The 17,500-nt window shown below is 37.4% G+C and overlaps 1 protein-coding gene across 6 annotated transcripts in view; it reads left to right on the top strand.

Moving 5' to 3' along the window:
• Window positions 1-17,500, top strand: part of LOC115214001 (apoptosis-stimulating of p53 protein 2) — a 210,716-nt gene that overhangs the window by 113,426 nt on the left and 79,790 nt on the right. For 2 of the 6 annotated variants that reach the window (XM_036504940.1, XM_036504938.1), the window contains exon 1: window positions 11,217-11,383. The exons of the other annotated variants lie outside the window; for them this stretch is intronic. The gene's annotated coding sequence lies outside the window, so the exon portion shown is untranslated. Of the gene's footprint in view, window positions 1-11,216; window positions 11,384-17,500 lie in introns of those variants that run through there. 6 annotated transcript variants of the gene reach the window in all.

Here is a 17,500-nt window from a genome sequence, read left to right as displayed (position 1 = left end):
AAGAGAGAGAGAGAGAGATAGGGAGAGTGAGTGAGTAAAGGTGTGTGTTGTCATGTATATATTTTTTTTTGTATGTATGTGCAAGTGGCACTCACTCTCCCCCTCTCTCTCTCTCTCTCACGCACACACCTCTTTCATATACACGTACATGAATACATATGCATACATCTCTTTTGTATGTATGTGTGCGTGTGCATGTGTGTGTGTGTGAAAGAGAGAGAGAGAAAGAAGGGGAGAGTGACTGTATTTCCTCATAACATTGCGAAATGGATGTCTTTTTAATGGATTTTTTGGGTCGTGGCTTATTTTAATACAATATTTATGTTTACATTTTCATAAATATTTGTCTGAGTAGAATTCTACGCATGCGTTAAACATCAGGCGAAAGTAAAACATTAGGAGCAAATCGAAATATTGCCCGAAAATGACCTCAAAATTGTGCGACCGCGGTTATTTTAATAGTAAAAACGAGTTATTGTACCAAAAACATTGTTTATTTGGTAACCTTTATATATAGAGATAGATGATAAGCAGCTTTTTTTTTTTTTATTATGGTACAGATGTGACTAATTCGGAGAAACATTACTTTCATTATTGACACATCGTCACTGTCGTCATGCAACACGTTGTAATTTTAGCTCAAATTGGAAGTGTGAAACTATTTTCACCTTCTAATGAAATCTGGTCGTAGTAGAACAGTGTATTTCAAATAACTATATCTGGTTGTTGAGATAACATAGAAAATATGCAAATAAAAATAAAGTTTATTTGGTAGACGAAAGATTACTGAATCTCTTGATACCCCATACGCCAAAATCGGCATCTCAGTTTTTAAATGCATAAAGAACATACGCACGCGGGCGAGCACACACATACAAACTGTCTTGTATATATATAGATAATACACACATACATACAAACAAATATATTGATGTGTATGTGTGTTTGTACACATGTACATTTGCATGCGTACGACTTAGTATATTTTTATGTTTGCCTGTTTGTTTGCAGTATGCATGCATGTATATGTAATATTCATGCTGTAATCAGGACACGTGGTTTCTGTCCACGTGTTTGAGAAACCCAGTAATGAAGGTCACACACACCCTGTGATAACCATTAAAATCAGATCCCTTTGTCAAGGTGATTGCTATCTAATTCATTGAACTTGATGTCTAAATATCCGAAGGAAGTCAATGAAAATCGCCTCCTGAGGGTTATATTATGTTTGTATATGCATGAATATATGTATATAAATGCATTTGTATATCGATGTATATATATGTATAAGTGTGTGTATGCATGCATGAATATATATATATATACACATGCATAAACATACACACAACATATACACATAGATGCACAACACACACACACACAAGATGGTAGCTATGGATTTAAATGTAAGCCAATCTATTTATGTCCAGTAATGCATAATGTATATTGATCCTTGAATGTTTGCAAACATGCATGCGTGTGTGTGTATGTGCGCGCGCGCGTGGGTGCGTGTGTAGCCGTGAATTAAAAACCGACTGCCTTAAGCGCAACAACCCAACAATGTTGCCCCGTCCACCCCTCGTCCTTCGAACCCCTCACTGCCCAACTAACAAAACATTACGACATATCAAGTGTTGACAGTGAAATAATAAAAATTCAGTTTTCTTCAACATGATCCCTCCAGGCCAAAACCCACCCGAAGCTGTATTAAATATAACCAGCATTTTGTGTTTTAATTATATAACAGTAAGTAACTGTAAGCGATACAAGCAAATTATGTACCTGTAACTAGGGCAGAAACAAATGCAAATTGAAAGAAAAAAATGCCAATTCACAATACCCGTTTGTATTATATATAATAATAATAAAAAAAGAAACGTCCGTCTTTATGTCCTGGGTTCAAATTTCGCCGAGGTCGACTTTGCCTTTCATGCTTTCGGGCTCGATGAATTAAGTACCAGAGAAACACTGGTGTCGATGTAATTGACTAGTTCCCACCCCCGATGCTTCAGGCCTGGTGCCTATAGTAGAAAGGATTATTTTTTTATAAAAAAGCGTCTGTCTTTACGTTGTGAGTTCAAATTTTGCTGAGGTGGACTTTGTCTTTTATCCCTTCGCGGTCGATAAATTAAGTACCAGTCAAGTACAGGGGTCGATGTAATCGACTTTTCCCCTTCCCCAAAATTTCAGGCCTTGTGCCTATTGTAGAAAGGATTATTTAAAAGAAAGCCAGTTATAATTTATTTCCTCCGTGGTAAATCCACCATTGGAAAAAGCTTTTGTTCTGTTCCCTTCCCTTGATGCTCAAAGTAACGGTTAATCTCATTTAATCCTTAATTCGACCTTCATGCATGCATGTATATTTATTGAAAGTGGAACGCGTCATGTCGACTCTGTCTCTCTCGATACATGGCGAGCTGGCAGAATCGTTAGCACGCCGGGCGAAATACGTAGCCGTATTTCGTCTGCCGTTACTTTCTGAGTTCAAATTCCGCCGAGGTCGACTTTGCCTTTCATCCTTTCGGGGTCGATTAAATAAGTACCAGTTACGCACTGGGGTCGATATAATCGACTTTATCCGTTTGTCTGTCCTCTCTGTGTTTAGCCCCTTGTGGGTAGTAAAGAAATAGATACATACACACGCGCACGCTCACACACACACACACACACACAACACACACACACACACACACATCCATTTCCATAAGTCAGAAAGACAGGTATGCGTATAATTGCCAGTGGAGTATGTTACTCAAAGTATGCAGTATTATAGATCCATTATAGCCTGATCTTACTAATCGGTTTCGTGTAAGATATTAGGTAATCTAATAACAGTGTTCGTCATAGAGAATTCTACTCTCTAGTCAATGCAGGCTGACTCTGACGGGTGCAGTTATTAGATAATTGGTTAATTCCTAATATCTTGCACAAAAATAATTGGTAAGATCGGTTCTAATGAGCCCATAATACTGTATACTTTGATTCTTTTGTTCTCTTTATTCACTCTTGTTCTTGAAAAGTCAACTAATATTGTGGTTTATGATGTTTTTTTGTTTTTTGTTTGTTTTTTGTTTTTCCAGTTTCAGCTCTTGAGCTGTGGCCATGCTGGGGCACCGCCATTGTGGTGAAAGAGTACAGCAGGGATGACCACCCCCTGCCGGAGCCTCGTAGAGCTTTTAGGTGTTTTCGCTCAATAAACACACACAACGCCCGGTCTGAGAATCGAAACCGCGATCCTGCGACCGCGAGTCCGCTGCCCTAACCACTAGGCCATTGCGCCTCTACATGTATTCGTTTTTATATTTTGTTTTAACTGATATAATGAAATTATAATAACGTGAGATATATATTCTATGGAATAAAGCTCAGTTTAGTAAATCGTTTGTTCATATATCTGAAGAATTGCCACTTGCTAGTATTGCTGGAATAATACAGATACGATGTATTATCACATCTATTATACAATATTTCAACAATGATCTTCTGGTAAAATGGTGATGAAACAATTGTAGTATTATGCAATAATGTTGCAATAAATTCCTAATATTATATTTATACAGATATTGACAGATTTCCAGATGTGTCCTCAGTAAGACGATTGATATTCCCTATAAACTCGCGTATTATAGCCGATACTCGTTGGCGAGCTTTCTAAAGCTAACTACAAGGTTATTAACCGAACTGAATATATACATATATATGCATGTTTAGTCAATTTAAATTAAAAAACGATTCAAATACACGAATAAAAAAATGAAAGAAGTAAAATAACGAATATATATGTATACACACACACACACACACCACACACACACACACACACACATATATATATATATATATTATATATATATATACACACACAGGTGGCGACCCCTGTTGTACTCTTTCGCCCCGACTTTCTCTCACTCTTTCTTCCTGTTTCTTGAGTAACGCTGCGATGGACTGGCGTCCCGTCCAGCTGGGGGGAACACATACGTCACAGAAACCGGGAAACAGGGCCCATGAGCCTGGCTAGGCTTGAAGGGCGCATAAATATATACATATATATGTATGTGTCTTTGTGTCTACGTTTGTCTCTTCCTCAACCATCGCTTGGCAACCGATGATCGTGTGCAAAAGACACATATAAATAGATAGATAGATTGATAGATAAATAAACAGCAAGGTTCATACAGGGGAGGTCTCAGTACACTTGATTGTAGTGTAAAAAATCATTATCTATTTATAGATAATTCAATTGTAGTTTGTTTGTTTCGAAAGCAGTAGGCCAAGGACTGTCAATAACTCAATCAGGGACGCTGATGGAGAATCGATTGGCCTTGACCTACCCGTTTTGATAGTGTTGCGTAATTGTGAGGTGTTACTTATTTATACCTAAGTACATATAGACTCATATATGTATACACACACCACACACACACACACACATATATATATATGTATACTCTTTTACTCTTTTACTCTTTTACTTGTTTCAGTCATTTGACTGTGGCCATGCTGGAGCAACGCCTTTAGTCGAGCACATCGACCCCAGGACTTATTCTTTGTAAGCCTAGTACTTATTCTATCGGTCTTTTTGCCGAACCGCTAAGTAACGGGGACGTAAACACACCAGCATCGGTTATCAAGCGATGTTGGGGGGACAAACACAAACTCATAAACACACACACACACACACACACACATATATATATATATATATATATATTATATATATATAATATATATATTATATATATATATATAATATATACATATATACGACGGGCTTCTTTCAGTTTCCGTCGACCAAATCCACTCACAAGGTTTTGGTCAGCCCGAGGCTATAGTAGAAGACACTTGCCCAAGGTGCCCCGCAGTGGGACTGAACCCGGAACCATGTCGTTGGTAAGCAAGCTACTTACCACACAACCACTCTTGCGCGATTATATATATATATATATATATATATATATATTATATATATATATTATATATATATATATATATATATATATATATATATATATATTATATATAATATATATATATATATATATATATATATATATATATATATATATATGTATTGCAAATATTATTATTCCTAAAGGAGACTTCGGCAGCGGTACCGGAGTACTGGATATTAGTGATCCCATAAATAATGCAGTTTTTTATACTTCTTTTATTTTTCAAACAAAGTTCTTTTTCATCTAAAATATACTCTCCTTCATTTTCTACAATGTTCTTACATCTATCTGGTATACTAACAAGGCCCCTCTTCCAAAATTCTCTTGTCCGTGACGAAAAATACCCCTCCTGTACTGCTCTGACATCGTCTACAGAATTCATATTTTTTCCGTCCAAATGATCTTGAAGACTGTGGAATAAATGATAATCAGATGGCGCAATGCCCGGCGAATATGGTGGGTGGGACATCGTTTCCCATTCAAACTGCTTCAACCTTTGGAATGTCATCCTCGCTATATATGGCCGAGCATTATCCTGATGGAAGAACACCTTTCGTCCTGAAACCAGGAACGGTCGTTTTTCTTCTAGCTCTGACATAGGTCGCTCAAGCTGCTTACAGTGGAATAAATCTTTCATATCCCACCAAACAGATAACACCTTACGTGAGTAAAGATCTTCTTTAGCCTGGGGTACCAGTGTTTCTCCTTTCCCTACAAACTATCTTTGGTGCTTGACATTTTTATAGAGAACCCATTTCTCGCCACCAGTCACTATTCAGTCCAAAAAATATTCATTCGTGGGATATGGCAGCAGAGAAGAGCACATATTCATTCTCTGCGCGCGATTAGACTAGGAAAGTGTGTGAGGAACCCACTGACACAATTTTCTGACTTTTCCGATGGCACGCAGGTGTCGATGAATAGTTGAATGACCAAATCCAAGCTTCTCTGTTGGTTCCTCAACAGTTACGATGGGATTTTGTTTTATCAGGGTTTGCAGCATGTCCTCGTCGAGCTCTACAGATCTTTCAGAAAGAGGCTCGTCTTCTAGGCTCGGAATTTCTAGAGCCACCGTTGACACTGGCTTACGCTTATTGTCCGATCTCCATATACTACATTAATATTCCTCGCACTTACCGTTGCGTTGTTGCCTTTATTGAACTCATAAAGCCAAAATATGCTGAATGTATTCCTTTGTCACTTCCATTATAGCTTTAAAAAAATAACTGTTAAAATCGAATTGCACTCTTCAAAAACTTGCACTAAGAATAAGTACAAGATACAATTACTACCTGCTTTTATAGCAAGTTGAAAGAAGTAGTTTTTCCCGTCCTCCGACTTTAAGTTCATGCAATTGAAAATACCGCATTATTTATGGGATGACCCAATATATGTATGTATACGTGTATGTGTATATATATGGATATATATATATATATATATATATATATGTGTGTGTGTGTGTGTGTGTGTATGTATATGTGTGTGCATCTATATCTGTTGTGCGTGTATATATATATATATAGAGAGAGAGAGAGAGAGAGAGAGAGAGAGCTACTTATATGAGGCATACTCACATACTGACAGACACGCACACTCACACACACATATTTCTTTACTACCCACAAGGAGCTAAACACCGAAGAGACAAATAAGGACAGACAAACGGATTAAGTCGATTATATCGACTCCAGTGCGTAACTGGTACTCAATTTATCGACCCCGAAAGGATGAAAGGCAAAGTCGACCTTGACGGAATTTGAACTCAGGGCGTAACGGCAGATGAAATGCTGCAAAGTATTTCGCCCAGCGTGCTAACGATTCTGCCAGCTCGCCGCCTTTTGTACATACACATACAAACCTGTATGTAAGTGTGTAAGTTCTCCATGTAGAAACGCCTTTTGATCCGATATCGGAGTTTCTAGTTGGTCGCTCGATCTGCGAGCTATCGCAGCCAAATCTCTCTTAATTCATATCCTACCGTTTTAAATACGGAAGGTACATACTGGATAATCACGTAATCGTGGTCATCATCGTCATCATCATCATCGTCATCGTCATCATCATCATCATCATCATCATCATCATCATCTTCACCCTCATCATCATCATCAGCAGCATCACCATCATCATCATGGTCGTCGTTATCATCTTCCTAATTATTCTGGGTCCTTTGTTCGCGAGTCTAAACCACAAATACGCCCCCTCCACTAGCACCCAGTGCGTCTAAGGTCACATATTTTATATCTGTTAAATACTCACAACATAGTCCAGTGATAAGAGCGGCCTCTAACACATAAGAGCCTAAGAACCTAATAAAGTAAGGCCACTTAATTGATACTATGTCAATTACCTTGTGAAACAGCGACCTATATAGAGGCAAATTCGTTTAAAGTGTTTGTATTACTGTTTGCCGACAGGCATCGTCGCTACTTTCCTTGGATTCAGTAGTTTTATTATGTAAGTAAAAATTGTCCATCATATAGAGATACACAAGCATCGGTTGTCAAGCGATGGCGGAGGGACAAACTCAGACATACATACACATAAATATATATACATACATTTATATATACGTCGGGCTTCTTTAGTTTTCGTCTGCCCAATCTTAGCCCGAGGCTATATTAGAAGACACTAAGGCGGCGAGCTGGCAGAACCGTTAGCACGCTGGGCGAAATGCTTAGCGGTATTTCGGCTGTCGTTACGTTCTGAGTTCAAATTCCGCCGAGGTCGACTTTGCCTTTCATCCTCTCGGGGTCGATAAATAAAGTACCAGTTTCGCACTGGGTCGATGTAATCGACTTAATCCCTTTGTCTGTCCTTGTTTGTCCCCTCTGTGTTTAGCCCCTTGTGGGTAGTAAAGAAATATATATTAGAAGACATTTGCCCAAGGTACCACGCAGTGGAACTGAACCCGGCACCATGTGGTTGGGAAGCAAGCTTATTACAACAAGGAAGCTTTCTACATCAGTGGTTCTCAGCCGGAGTCCTTATGACCATTGGGTATGCATAAAAGATTTTATTTTTAAAAGTTATGTGCACTAGAATAGCTTATATTTCGTCAATACACAAAACATTTCAACAACTTTTTATACAATTCCTAAAAATATCCAATTATAAAAATATAACAGGATTTTTCAAACATCGACTGGTTACGAGCTCCCTCCCGAGTTAAACAGGAATGAAAGGATTATATAGGTAAGAAGGAGTTGAGAACAACTGTTCTACAATACATAATCGTTCAAATTGTTAGAAATAAAAGTTAAGTCCCCCCTCAGATTACAGCTTAAGATCTATAAATGGCAAGGACATATTGAATAATTTAGTTCTTTTTATAGATAAAAGCTGATCACAGTGAGAACAACTTTGATCGTTTGTCTGTTCGATAGTGGTTGGTCGATCACCTGAGAATACACAACGACTGCCGCAGGGTCTAGTGAAACCAAGTTATTTAGGTTATTTTTGTCATCAAAAGTAGCAATTCTCAAACTCACAATTACCAAAACCTTCTATTTTGCTCCTCTGCCTTCTTTATTAATGAGAAAACAATATAGTGTTTACAGCCGTAAACTTTTTACCAGATTTCTCAGTATTAATGCTTTAAGAAAAAAAATATATATATAATTCGACCCTCTTTCTTCCTTCCCATTCTTTGATAATTTTATGGATGCAAAAGATGTTGTATCCAAATAATTCTTCGTTCTTTGTCATGGCGTTGGACAAATTAAAAAAATTCAGATGTCATTTCAATTATATTAAACTTAGCAGTTTGTCCTTCGTCTTCTCGATCCTCGCAGCCATCCCTGTCCCATAAGAAACACCGATCTAAAGACACTAGAATCTGTGGATGAGACCTGATGAAACATGCAAATGTTATCTTCTCATTCAATCCAAAGAACACAAACATCATCCAAACTTTTTTTTTATTCAGAAGCCGTCAGATGCTTCCAGGAACCACTGTAGTAAACAATATAAGTTTTATATTTGACAATTTCTCATAAGGACTTATTTAGAGATTTTACTGAAGTTTCTTCCAGGGACAAATCATCATGAGCCGTTGTCAAGCATATACAAGAACATAAACGTATATATATGCACAAAAGTGCGTTAATATACAGTTTTGTGGCATACGCGCATACTGACAGACACACACCAGTGTAGTAGTCACTCTTAATGTCTCATGCACATACACAGTCTCTCATACACGTACCTGCACACGCATTCACAGTTGCGTACAGGCGTACATTTACACAGATGGACATTCAAAACCAAAATTATCAAATTTCAAACGACCAACTGATTGTGTTGCCCTCCACAGATATTTACGACAGTAAACAACCACGAAATAAAATTTCTTCCCATTGGTCTTACACGTATAACTACGTCGATCAATAAACAGGCGATTCATAGAGTTATATGACTATGAAACTTCAGAGAGTTCTGTTTTTGAAAAAAAAAATCTCAATCAAGATTCATATCCTTGAGAGGTCGCACGTGCTCAGCAAGAAGCGCAGCCTCATCTCTCTATCGTTTCCAATCATGAGCCAACCTCATTTTCCCTTCTGTCTTTCTCGCTTCCGAGTCTTTGATGTAACTCAAGCACCAACCCCTTATAGTCTTTTTATACTTCTTTGTACCCGTATTTTTTAATAAAACCATCTCTATATTCTGTAAGTTAACAAATGACAGCCGATTGGTCAGAACCACTACAATATCGAACGAAACATCATGAGGCATTTAGTTATAGACTTTATGTTTTAAGTTAAGATCCCGCTTGAGATCAACTTTACCATTCATCATTTTGGATTCGATAAAACAAACTACTCGCTCCCCCACAAACGTTTGTAACTTTATGCCAATATTAGATATCAATATTATAATTTAACAAGTTGAGGGAGTGTGTGAGTCGATTACATCAATCCCGGTACTTGACTGTTACTTTATTTTATTGACACCGAAAGTATGAAAAGGAAAGCTGAGCTCGTCGAGATTTAAACTCAAAACATGAAGAATCAGAAGAAATGTTGCTAGGCAATTTCCCTGACGTGCCACATTTTGCCAGCTTGCCACATTAAAATAACCAATAACAAATACAGTTCTAACTATATTTGTACTTTTTTTCTATATATAAATCAGGGAAGACAGATATGGTTAATTTTCTTAAGGTAGGTGCTTACAGGTATCACCGCACAACAGCCCATGACGGTCGTGGTCCCATGAATAACATAGTGTCGTTATATTTCATTTGAAATGATACCCACTTCTTCAGTGAAGTTCCCTGACCCATAAGAATCTGAATATCACTCTCAGTATAACTTATGACCTAAGCAGGTTCTTCTATATTTGTGAGACTGATGTAGCCGATGCCCAGCTGGAACATTTGCAAATAAATGTCTGCAGGAAAATAATAATACTAATAACCGAGCAGTGGCTTTTATGGATTCTGATCTTAACTGATTGGAAGTGTTATCATGTACGTGTTTTGTCTTGGTGTAAAAGATGGGCCACAGCAAATATTCTGCTCAGTACTGCAGATTTGCTTGTCAGTTGCTTGATCTTCACCAGTTAAGCATGACCCTTGGTGGCTGACAGTATGTACATCTCTGATCACGAGCAGGAGTAGTAGGGGGAGCATCATAATCATGTGCTGAGAGGGATTCTTTGGGGTTTTAATTACTCACCTCAGGAAACATGGATGTTTTGTTCATCATCCTTAAATAAGGGGCTTTTTGAACGGGATGGCTCACTCGACCTGATGAAAATTCTAACTGGGTCATGCACTTTTTATCTTGATATGAGATCACTATGTCGCATACATATGGTTGTGATGCGTATACCTAGCGTAACCTTATCAGATGGGTAGTCATGATGGGTGTATTGGGCTTCGTATATTTGTACCCCAATGTCACTTTGATAGCATGCGCTGCTCTTCCGTTCAATAATAATAAAAACTCTGGTAATAGATTATGTCCTTTAATGATAGCCAATGCCTAGATATTAGCATTAACTGGGTGGTAATTTATGTTTATTATTCAAGGGTGGAAAAGAAGGGTTTAAAAGAGAAATAGGAACGATTATAGTTACTGTGACAAAAAATGAAAAACAAAAACAAAATTAGACTTTCCAATGCACGTTGTTTGGCCATGTGATGGTTGGGATTAGCAACATTGTGTATCCTATGAACGTATTTTATAGATTAGGATCAAAACAGCTTGAGTGATTTAGACGGATTAATCAGATTAGGAACATATCCTTCGTTAGTCCATTCACTTTTCGATTTGGTGTGGTGTTGATTCCTCTGTTATGTCGGAGCGGCGAGAAAGAGAACAGAATTTGTGTTTAGATGTGATAGATGTGAACTCAAGCGTGATGAATTTACTTCAGAGACTGGAATCCACTGAAGTTGGCTTCGATTGGTGAAACCGCATTCGGTGAGTTATGGTTTAATCCCCTTATTTTGATTTTGTTGAATCTGTTGTGACCATGTGAGAAAACAAAGCAAAAATTGGTGAAATAGTAAAGCAGGTGTATATATTTGCATTCATCTGGTGGGTAACTTTCTTATGGAGAACTAGGGTACGCCACGATACACTAATTACTATACAGTACTAGTGGGTAAATCTTTAACTATTGTAATAACTGTATAGGGATAATGACTTTTACAGCGAAGAAATGTGTGTGTGTGTGTGTGTGTGTGTGTGTTTCCCCAATCTTCGCTTGACAACCGATGTTGGTGTGTTTACATCCCCGTAACTTAGCGGTTCGGCAAAAAAAAACGATAGAATAAGTACCGAACATACAAAGAATAAGTCATGGAGTCGATTTCTTCGACAAAAGGGCGGTGCTCCAGCATGGTCCAGTCAAATAGCTGAAACAAGTAAAAGAGAAAAAGAATATATATATAGGATAATAACTAGATTGAGTGATGGATTAAACCAATATGTTTTCCTTTATTTATGTTTCTTCTGAATAGGTGGAGGGACCGTCTCAGTACTTTAAGTTTCTTGCTCAAGACGCTTCTCACTAATGTTTGGTTGTAATGAAATGTATCTCTGTCGACGATATTTCTATCTTAAGATAAAATGAATGCGAAAAAGTGGTTAGAGCGTCGAACTTACGATCGTGAGGTTGTGAGCTCAAATCCCGGACCGGGCTGCGTGTTGTGTTCTTGAACAAGACACTTTATTTCGCGTTGCTCCAGTTCACTCAGCTGTAGAAATGAGTTGCGACGTCACAGGTGCCAAGCGGTATCGGCCTTTGCCTTTGCCTTGGATAACACTGGTGGCGTGGAGAGGGAAGGCCGGTATGCATGGGCGACTGCTGGTCTTCCATAAACAACCTTGCCCGGACTTGTGCCTGGGAGGGTAACTTTCTAGGTGCAATCCCATGGTCTATGTCATGACCGAAGGGGGTCTCAGAAGATAAAATGAATATTATTCAACTGACATTGACTACTAGGTTCCTACTTATAACTGGGATCGGATGGAATTCTTATGAATATTCACTCTTTTACAAATAGAGATATAATCAATATTCTAAACAACACATTCAAGATTCTTCTATTTGAACATGGCACCTTTCATTGTGTTCGTGGTGTATCTTTTAAATAAGCCACTTTCGTTCTATTTGTTTCAGGTGCTTGCAATGATATTTAAAATTTTCGACTGTATGTCCATTATATAACATTTTTATGTTCCATTTTTCACAATCGTCTGAAGCTCGGAAGTGAGAAACTCGGAGTAACGACTAGTGAAGTTTCAGCTTCCAATAAATTACACACACACACACGTATACACACACACACACACACACACACACACACACACACACACATATATATATATATATATACGGGTGTGTGCAAAAGTAAGTATACAGTTATGAAAAAGAGAAAACACGTACAATACTGATATATTTTTATCAAACAAATTAAATTTTAGCCTCATATTTTACATATTCAGTGTCATTAATCATAATAATACATTTAACATAACTCTAATAATACTTTTATCGTAACTTAATTTTGGGGATAAAAATGAGTATTTTACGGGTTTTCTTTTTTCATATGTACTTATCAAACTAAGTGCCAACGCACGAAACTCTCGTACCATGAGTCTGCTTCTGCTATATAAATAAATATATGGATGCAACTACACACCCATACACGGACATACTCGTGTATATATTTACATGAATATAAGCATACAACTATATGCATGTATGTATGTATGTATGTATGTATGTATGTATGTATGTATGTATGTATGTATGTATGTATGTATGTATACGTATGCATGTATGTATGCATGTATGTATGTATGCATTATGTATGTACGTATGTATGTATGTATGTATGTATGTATGTATGTATGTATGTATGTATGTATGTATACGTATGTCTGTATGTATATATACATTTTGCCGTTTATTTCTTCCTTGTGCAACATCTTTTGTGTGTGTATGTGTGTGTGGGGTGAGAGAGAGAAAGAGGAAGAGAGGGAGAGAGAGAGAGAGAGAGAGAGAGAGAGAGAGCAAGAAAAAGTTTTTGCATTTTGCCTCGTCTGCTTCGTAAATTATATTCTCAGTCAAAAAATAATTATGGTTTGTGACTGTAACTTCTATTTGCTGTTGTTGTTACCGTCTTCATAATCGGAGGGTTTTTTTTTTAGTGTGTGTGTGTCAAGTTATTTTAGACTTCAACAGGACGAAAATGTTTGTTTTTGTATTAATATTATTACTATTATTAGTAATAGGTGAGTTGGCAGAATCGTTAGCACGCCGGGAAAAGTGCTTAGCGGCATTTCATGTCTTCACGTTCTGTGTCCAAATTCCGCCGAGGTCGATTTTGCCTTTCCTCCTTTGGGGGTCGATGAAATAAGTACCATCTTCGGATCTTTTCGGTTTGAACGGCAGTTTTTTCTAGCGGTGTCATATGAAATTGTCACCCATAATTATGACCCTAGAATCAATCTATTGCATTTCAATCTGTTTTAAGGTTAGGGTTAGTTAGGGTTAGGGTTAGGGTTAGGGGTGGGGGGAAGGGTATCTTTTTTTCTTCAGAAATGTAAATAAACCCAATCTGTTTCTTAAGCGAGGGACATATTCATACGGCACAGAATGGTTTTTTTACCTCAATGGATGTCATTGATTGGTTGAAATTGCAGAAATTGAAGAAAAACAACAACAAATATCTTACAAACCATAGAAGTTTCTCAATAAAGCCAAGAGAAAAAGATGTTTTAAAAACACATTCTACCAGTATACGAAGTTTAAAATTTTTTAGTTACCTAGAAATTATGTTAAAAACTGCCGTTCAAACCGAAAAGATCCCGGTAGTGTAATACACACCGCTGTTAAATAAACCGAAGCATTCTAACAACACGTCACCGTTAAACACACCGGAGTACACTACCAACACTTCCTTTTAAGGACAGCGTTACAGATAAAAAGCTTAATGACACAAGAAATTTTCAGGTCATGCGCGCCCTAAGGCATTTAGTGACCGAAAAATATAGGAATGGGGATAATGGAATAAAACCGTTAGGCTTCCACGAGATAATCAAAGCCTCGTTATGAATGTACAGAGCAGTAGCCGTACAGGTGAAGTAAAATAATTTAACGTACGAACTTTCGGTTTGAACGGCAGTTTTTAAAAATTATTTCCACTTTTAAACTTCATATACTGGTAGAATGTGTTTATAGAACATCTTTTTCTCTTGGCTTTATTGAGAAAATTCTATAGTTTGTAAGATATTTGTTGTTGTTTTTTCTTCAATTTCTGCAATTTCAACCTTTCAGTGACGTCTATTGAGTTAAAAAGCATTCTGTGCCGTATGAATATGTCCCTCGTTTAAGAAACAGATTGGGTTTATTTACATTTCTGAAGAAAAAAAAGATACCCTTCCCCCCACCCCTAACCCTAACCCTGAAACAGATTGAAATGCAATAGATCGATACTAGGGTCATAATTATGGGTGACAATTTCATATGACACTGCTAGAAAAAACCGAAAAAATTCAAATAATTTAATGTACGAACTTTCATATTGAGAAATTATGTCCACGATGGCATTTTCGGCAGCCTAGGGTAATACCGAACCGATCCTGTTTCATTGTTATTTAAAAATTAGCCAGTATTTCTTCACCTCTTCTTTACAAACCTACCAGCGATTACTAATTCAAATGGAAACAAAATTTGTGACTGGAACAGCTAACAGCTCATTTACTCGACTGTTATAATGAATCCACATTCAGCTGGAGTTTATTTCTTTTTTCATACCCGGACTCCACGTTGCTTTTCATGCCACTAGGTACTCCAATAAAATAATTACATGTTGTATGATGTCAAGTCATTAACTTTTTGCTTGCAAAAAAGAGGAGTCTTCGAACCAACGAGGAAACCTATACATGATCGTTCGTCCTGCAAGAAATAGGAACCAAATCTCCCTCAAATCGCCCCCTACCGTCTTTAAAAGGAGTCATGTTGGATAATCAGGATTGACCTAGAGGCTAGACGTCGACCATGTCTTTTGTAAGGCTATCTTGGAATACATTATACAATGTGTCATTTCCTGATGTAAGGCGTTAGGGTGAAATACGAGAGAGATTTGGCTTCCATTTCTAACAGATTGTGTGACCACGTTAGTTCCTCCCTCGTTGGTTTTATAGATGATGTAGAGGTTGGTAAGCGTATAGAGACTACTTGCTTTCCTATTAATATGCTGTGAATCTACTTGCAAATAACTTTAGAAATATCTACTGAATTTTGGGGAAGATAACTTTTAACTCTCACTTTTGCATTAACAGAAACATAGACCGACTTGAATTTCTAGACGAAGGGTTAGACAATGAGCTTGACCTGAAGGGAAGGGTTCAAGTGATGTATAGCCATCAGTTAAGTCATCTACGGTGGTCTGTTATTTTAAGATTATTTCTCCTGTTCTTTCAGTTGATGAGCCCGCTTCTTCTTTTTTTTTTTAAAGCTAAATATCAATCTCGTCCAACTCAACAAGTCTGTAAGTGTCAACAAAGTATATGAGTTATGCTTCTTCTCTGAAACTAGAATGTAAAAACAAGAAAACGATATTTCAGATGTTTTAATCTCAAATAGAAAGTACAGCGTACAATGAAAATGACGTAACACATATCGTTAGAATTAATATCAAAGGAAATAATTGTGTATAAAGAGATTGCTTTAATTACATTTAAGTAGTCTAACAGAGAAAACCTGAGAAGACCTGTCTGGTTCTAAATTAAAAGTGAGCGCTAACAAATTCGAAATCGCGATGCTTCGGTTGTCTAGAGATTATACAGAATTGTATAGTGGCTGATTAATTAAACCAGTGGTTGTCAACCGGGGTCCATATAAGATTTTAGGGGGCCCACAGAAGCAAAACAGTCCATGAAAATATTTTGCAATCGATGTATTTATTGCAAGAAACAGCTAGGTTTCTTTCTCTAACGTTTTACATAATTCGACCTACACAAGTAATTGTGTGATGGACAAAATAGTAATTTTGGAAGAAGTATCTATAAAATTAGTTTTTAAGCTTTGAATGGCTATGAGGGACCACCAGAATAAAATAATAACCAAAGGGGTCCATAGACAAAAAATGGTTGAGAATCATTAAAACAAACATTACAAATGCTTTGCTTCCCGCAAAAACTGCAAAAACTATTTAGAGATATTGCACGCTTTTCGTCTGATGATGACTAAACCCACTGCAACGTAGGAAACACTTCCGCCACGTTAGCACGTATCTCAGGGTCACAAAGCGTTTCGCTCCTCAAATTTACGCTTCGCCAGAGTTGGGCAGTGAGGACTAAATTAGCTTTCGCTTGCAAGAGGGATCCAGCTGCAGTCTCTTGTCAATCACAACCACCTTGAGCTAGTTTCAGCTGCCATGCCTATCTCCTTGCTAGCTTTCTCCACTTGTGTGAATTCCAAACCAATCTTCTGCAGAAAGAGTGCATTGAACTTGCGTTAAAACCGCGGCAGCCGACTTCAAAAGTGAATGCTTTTCATAAGAGCCTCCTCAACTAAATCCTGGTATTTGACTTTCTTCAGTTGGGGAAAAATGTGAAGTCTATCCTCACGGGGCATTGTGAGTTCAGTCACATATAGTCACCCACCGCAACGTTACAAATATTTTCATCTAGAGAATTGTACAATTACAGATTTCTTTAGAAATTTATGTATCGTGTGGCAGATTCTCTTATCTTTTCATGGGTGATTAAATCAGCTACGCTTTGTGTTATCCAAACTCTTGTCTGAATGTTTTTGGCTCTAGTAATAAAAAGGATGGGAGAAGATAAAAAAAACCCCAAAATCCCAGTTGAGGTAACGTGACCTTTTAAACTAATGGTTTCGTATCGTATAGTTCTTCTCTATCTTATCAGTCCATTCATATTGGATTATTTGTATTTTTCTTCTTTTTACATTGTTTCTTAATGGCTATTCATCTTCAGGTACCAGTGTGAAAAATAAGACACAAACAAATTTAGGAAATAAAAGCCAAATTCGTGAGTGACAGATAAACTGACAGACAT

Source organism: Octopus sinensis, linkage group LG7, assembly GCF_006345805.1.
Source record: "Octopus sinensis linkage group LG7, ASM634580v1, whole genome shotgun sequence".
NCBI classification, from domain to species: Eukaryota; Metazoa; Mollusca; class Cephalopoda; order Octopoda; family Octopodidae; genus Octopus; species Octopus sinensis.
This window is presented reverse-complemented; position numbering and strand designations above follow the sequence as displayed.